Genomic DNA, 6,049 nt, shown 5'->3' on the forward strand with positions numbered 1-6,049 from the left:
AGGAGACATAGATGTAGAAGAGGAAAGGTATAAAGACAGAGAGATGTACTATATGCTCATCTCAGGAAGCCATGGTACTGAGGAGAAAGGGCACAAAGAAAGAGACATACAAGACAAGGACAAATAAGACAAAATCATTAATTTCACCTCATCCATGAAGGACACACTCCAGATGAGCTGCTTTGGAACAATACGTTATCTCTCAATTCTGATGAGATTCCAACCTATTCCCCAAGCAAACCTCCTACCACTAGGACCTCCCGAGTGGCACATCGGTCTAAGGCACTGTATCGCAGTGCTAGAGGCGTCACTACAGACCTGGGCTCGATCCCGGGCTGCTTTGCAGCCGGCCACGACCGAGAGACCCATGGGGCGGGGCACATTTGGCCCAGCGTCGTCCGGGTTAGGGGAGGGTTTGGCAGGCCGGATGTCCTTGTCACTTAGTGCTCTAGCGACTCCTTGTGGTGTGCCGGGAGCATGTACGCTGACTGTGGTAGCCAGTTGTATGGTTTCCTCTGACACATTGGTGTGGCTGGCTTACAGGTTAAGCGAGCAGTGTGTTAGGAAGCAGTGCAGCTTGGCATGGCCATGTTTCGGAGGACGCATGGCTCTCGACGTTTGCCTCTCCTGAGTCCGTATGGGAGTTGCAGCGATGGGACAAGACCGTAACTACCAATTAGAAGTCACAAAAAATGATTTTTTTTAATTATAAATAAACCTCCTACCACTCTGCTGTCTGTTTCTCCTGCCTGTCTCCAGAGCAGGCTGTTTGAGGAGGCTGTGTCAGGCAGGCCGGACAGAGAAGGGACACTATCTCTACATTGACGGAGTGATGTATGCCCCTATTAACATAACACAACACTCTCTTCATCTCTCTTTTTCTCACCCTCTCTCTTGCTTTCGTTTTTTTTACACATTTTTACTCTCTAAGGCGCACAGCGAGACAGAGACAGAGACAGAGAGGAAAGAGAAGAGAGAGAGAGAGAGGGAAATAAGAAGAGAAGAAAATAAAGCATAAACACAACAGATCCCATCCGAAAACAAGGAATGGGTTTGGAAGGGGATAGCAGCAGGACATGAAGAAACCTGTCTGAGGGGTGTACCTAGAAGTACAAAGGTGACAGGGGTACCCTACCCCAGGCGCTCCTAAACACACCGCCAGCATATCTCTAATTGTTCACACTTTAATTCAATCTCACCCCAATTTCAGATATCTCTCCCTGAGTGAGCCGCTCACAAACTGCCTCACTAGCTGCCCACTTTCTGGGGCCGGCCAGGCAATCAGGCACAGTAATGCTTATTTAACATCCAATTTAAATTCTATCAATGAGACGCTATTAAAGCCAGACTCACTTTCCTGGCTCCACGCCGCCGATGGTTATCGCCTCAAAAGCGCTCTGGTGTTAGGGTGGGTAGGAGGGTGTGTGTGTGTGCGTGTGTGTGTGTGTGTGTGTGTGTGTGCGTGTGTGTGTGCGTGCGTGCGCGTGCGTGCGTGCGTGCGTGCGTGCGTGCGTGCGTGCGTGTGTGTGTGTGTGTGTGTGTGTGTGTGTGTGTGTGTGTGTGGCCAGGTGAGAGAGGGATAAATAAACATAGCTATTTGTTTACAGTTCGTTCTTTTGGGAAGGCACATGCTGTACCAGTTTCATTGAACCATTCCTACTCATCTCACATGTAATAACTGCACAGCTAGACTGCAATTCTCTCTGGGAAGGCTTTTTAATCTACCTGCCATTGTGTTCATGTTATTATATTCCTGGAGATTTGAAATAGGTTTTGACACTATCATGTTCTGACTGTCAATACTGTACTACACTTTATGTCAGGTGAACCTGAAAAAAAGAATGACTTTTCTGTATATATTAACAAAAATATAAACATTTACATTTACATTTAAGTCATTTAGCAGACGCTCTTATCCAGAGCGACTTAGAAATTGGTGCATTCACCTTATGATATCCAGTGGAACAACCACTTTACAATAGTGCATCTAAATCTTAAAGAGGTGGGGTTTCAGTTGTCTCCGGAAGGTGGTGATTGACTCCGCTGTCCTGGCGTCGTGAGGGAGCTTGTTCCACCATTGGGGTGCCAGAGCAGCGAACAGTTTTGACTGGGCTGAGCGGGAACTGTGCTTCCTCAGAGGTAGGGGGGCCAGCAGGCCAGAGGTGGATGAGCGCAGTGCCCTCGTTTGGGTGAAAGACTACAGGGAGTGTGGTCCAGAAATCAGACAAACGTCTGTCCCTTTTTGACCCCTATAATCATGGTGAGCCAGACCAAACCACCACACTCACTGTTTCCAGCCACCAGGAGACAGCAGCTACTCCTCAATTACAGCGAACCATCAGGGAGGAGGGGCCGTCATACCACAGCCTCTCTAGCCACAGCACTAGAGGAGCTCTCAAAAACTCTAACGATGCTCTGAACTGATCACTTTCCACACAGACAAACTGAGCGATGGTGACACTATACACAGTAATATACACAGTACACATCTACACATGTTGTATTACGTTGTATTACACACACTCACACAAACACACATGCACACGTACACGTAAACACACACAAACACACACACAGGCACCAGACACATGCACAGTCTGTTTTTCCATAACAGTTATTGCCAGAGGTGTCTGAGCTACCAGGTTATTTGACAGGTAGGCAGACAGGCAGGCTGAGAGCATTGAAATTAAAAACGAACATTCCTCTGCTCGTACAAACAATGAAATCCCTCATTCTCTGATGAAACAAATACTATCGTAGCTGGGGTAAGGTGGGCAGACCCTCCCCCAGGCTGGCAGCGCCAGTCACGTCCATTGTTTATGGGGTTGTCATGGTAATAGAAGAGGGGGAATATATCTAATGGGGAGAGCCCTATTTTCTTTCTCTCGTGATTATATCTCTGGGGAGATACCTCCTGTTGGCCTGTGATTTATGGCTAGCTAGTTCAGGCTAGGTTGGTTGTTTTGTGCAGCTCCCCATTACCCCGTGCAGCGTAACATTAAAACGCCTGTTGGCATTAACCGTATTTCTCTCTCCGTCCATTTGTTATTTAAGCTAGTAAAGTCACAAGATCGGAAAACCTGTAAACGCCACACTGAAATCAACCATTTCAGATTCAATGCTGCCTGCGTGTCTGTGTGTGTCTATGTGTGTGTGTGTGTGTGTGCATGTGCGTGTGTGTGTCTGTCTGTCTGTGTGGGTCAGCGATATACAACAGCTTCTCAATAATAATCTGTCAATATGATGTTTAGCGGTGCACCTGCCCCACTTCACTGACAAAACTTTAATAAGAGTGATCACCCAGTAATTCAACTTCCCAGTTTCCAAAAACACTTCCTTTTCAACGATGGACCCCTGGTGTCATCACTCTACAGTGAAAAACAAGCTACCCCACTGGACGTACCTTAGTATCACATCCCCACTCCCTAACATCCACAATTGACTATATCTCACCCTCTCCTCATCTCACATGCTGCCACTCTCTTTCCATTCTGTCCATTCATCTCTTCTATACTGATCACTCTTCCTCTTGTATCGTCTCTCTCCCTCTTTCTCTGCCTCTGTCCCCCACTCTCTGTCCCACCTCCTTTCTCCCAATAGATATAAGATAGCTGAGAGGTAAAGTAGGGGAAGATGCCTGCCTGCCTGATTAGTGTGCTGTGGGAACAACACAACTACGCCCTGGTTGAGAAAGGCAGAAAGAGTGAAGAGGAAAAGGAGAGAGGGGGGAAGGAATGAAAAGGGTGTGTAGTAGAGAGAGAAACTGACAGGAGAGAGAAGAGTGAGTGAGAGTAGAGAGAGAAACTGACAGGAGAGAGAAGAGTGAGTGAGAGTAGAGAGAGAAACCGACAGGAGAGAGAAGAGTGAGTGAGAGTAGAGAGAGAAACCGACAGGAGAGAGAAGAGTGAGTGAGAGTAGAGAGAGAAACTGACAGGAGAGAGAAGAGTGAGTGAGAGTAAGAGAGAAAATGACAGGAGAGAGAAGAGTGAGTGAGAGTAAGAGAGAAACTGACAGGAGAGAGAAGAGTGAGTGAGAGTAAGAGAGAAAATGACAGGAGAGAGAAGAGTGAGTGAGAGTAGAGAGAGAAACCGACAGGAGAGAGAAGAGTGAGTGAGAGTAGAGAGAGAAACTGACAGGAGAGAGAAGAGTGAGTGAGAGTAGAGAGAAACCGACAGGAGAGAGAAGAGTGAGTGAGAGTAAAGAGAGAAACCGACAGGAGAGAGAAGAGTGAGTGAGAGTAGAGAGAGAAACTGACAGGAGAGAGAAGAGTGAGTGAGAGTAGAGAGAGAAACCGACAGGAGAGAGAAGAGTGAGTGAGAGTAGAGAGAGAAACCGACAGGAGAGAGAAGAGTGAGTGAGAGTAGAGAGAGAAACCGACAGGAGAGAGAAGAGTGAGTGAGAGTAGAGAGAGAAACCGACAGGAGAGAGAAGAGTGAGTGAGAGTAGAGAGAGAAACCGACCGGAGAGAGAAGAGTGAGTGAGAGTAGAGAGAGAAACCGACAGGAGAGAGAAGAGTGAGTGAGAGTAGAGAGAGAAACCGACAGGAGAGAGAAGAGTGAGTGAGAGTAGAGAGAGAAACCGACAGGAGAGAGAAGAGTGAGTGAGAGTAGAGAGAGAAACCGACAGGAGAGAGAAGAGTGAGTGAGAGTAGAGAGAGAAACCGACAGGAGAGAGAAGAGTGAGTGAGAGTAGAGAGAGAAACTGACAGGAGAGAGAAGAGTGAGTGAGAGTAGAGAGAGAAACCGACAGGAGAGAGAAGAGTGAGTGAGAGTAGAGAGAGAAACCGACAGGAGAGAGAAGAGTGAGTGAGAGTAGAGAGAGAAACCGACAGGAGAGAGAAGAGTGAGTGAGAGTAGAGAGGAAGAAAGCCAAAGAAAGGGGGAGTTCAGAGACAGAGACGAAGGCAAGGAAATCTCATCACTCACTCTGACAGGCACATAATAACGTGCATTAATAAGAAATGCAAGCCGTTTTTTTACAGCCCTACACACATAATGACGGCACGGTGAGAGATTTAAACGGGGCAGGAGAGAAAGTGACAGGCCAACTGAACTCTTTAATAATGCAGAGATTAGCATGCCATGTAGGGCACCACCCCTATGTTTCTGTTCCTCTCTCTCTTCTTTGTAGCTCTCTCTCTCTTCTCTCTCTTCTCCCCCCACTGGGTACACACTGGTTGAATGTTGCTTCCACGTCTAATTTAATGAAATTACGTCGAATCAACGTGGAATAGATGCTGAATTGACGTCTGTACCCAGTGGGTCTTCTCTCTCCTCCTACTTTTCTCTCTCTCTCTAGCTTATACACTCTCCCTCACACACACACTCTCTCTCTCACACACACACACGCACACTCGCTCTCTCTCTCTCGGCCCTACCCTCAACCAATATCCTGCCTCAACGCATGGGAGTGTACTGTGATCTATGTTTGGTACAGGTAACTAACACATACTGCACCTAAACAAGCCCTGGAGGCACACAACACGGCGAAGGAATCAATTAATGTCACCCCAAGCCATTGCAGATATTCTTGTGATTTTGAATTCTTTATGCAACATACATTCTTGAAGAAACATTGATAATCTATTCTGTGTGAAACCTTTAGGCTGGGTTTGGAGTGGAGAGGAGCACAGTAGTAACTTCCCATGTACAGTAATAGGACATATGTGAGTACGATACTGTATGTAAACATGCCTGAGGGGTCCACATACAGCTCCTTATTCACAGTATACAATCAACAACACACTGTCACAGCTACACTGGATTTGTGTCATAGTATGGTCACCAACTCTGGTCCTATACACAAGCTAAAGGTTGTGAATGTCTTGTTCCAGCCCAGCACTAACACACCTGGATAAACTAATCACCAAGCCATCAAAACATTGATTAGTTGAATCAGATAATATTCCCATTGGTCTGGAATAAAAGCCTCTAAACACCGTAGCTCTCCAGTACCACGGGTGGTGATCACACATGGCTGCATCTCGATTCTCCACACTTCTCCCAAAGTGTGCACTTGCACATTGGATTGATGTAAGCATTGGCTGGAG

The 6,049-nt window shown here is 46.9% G+C and overlaps 1 protein-coding gene across 4 annotated transcripts in view; it reads right to left on the reverse strand.

The window, feature by feature from the left end:
• Positions 1-6,049, reverse strand: part of LOC106587461 (spondin-1) — a 145,520-nt gene that overhangs the window by 122,704 nt on the left and 16,767 nt on the right. The window lies entirely within an intron of this gene.

The sequence above is a fragment of the Salmo salar genome, chromosome ssa26 (genome assembly GCF_905237065.1).
Source record: "Salmo salar chromosome ssa26, Ssal_v3.1, whole genome shotgun sequence".
NCBI lineage: Eukaryota > Metazoa > Chordata > Actinopteri > Salmoniformes > Salmonidae > Salmo > Salmo salar.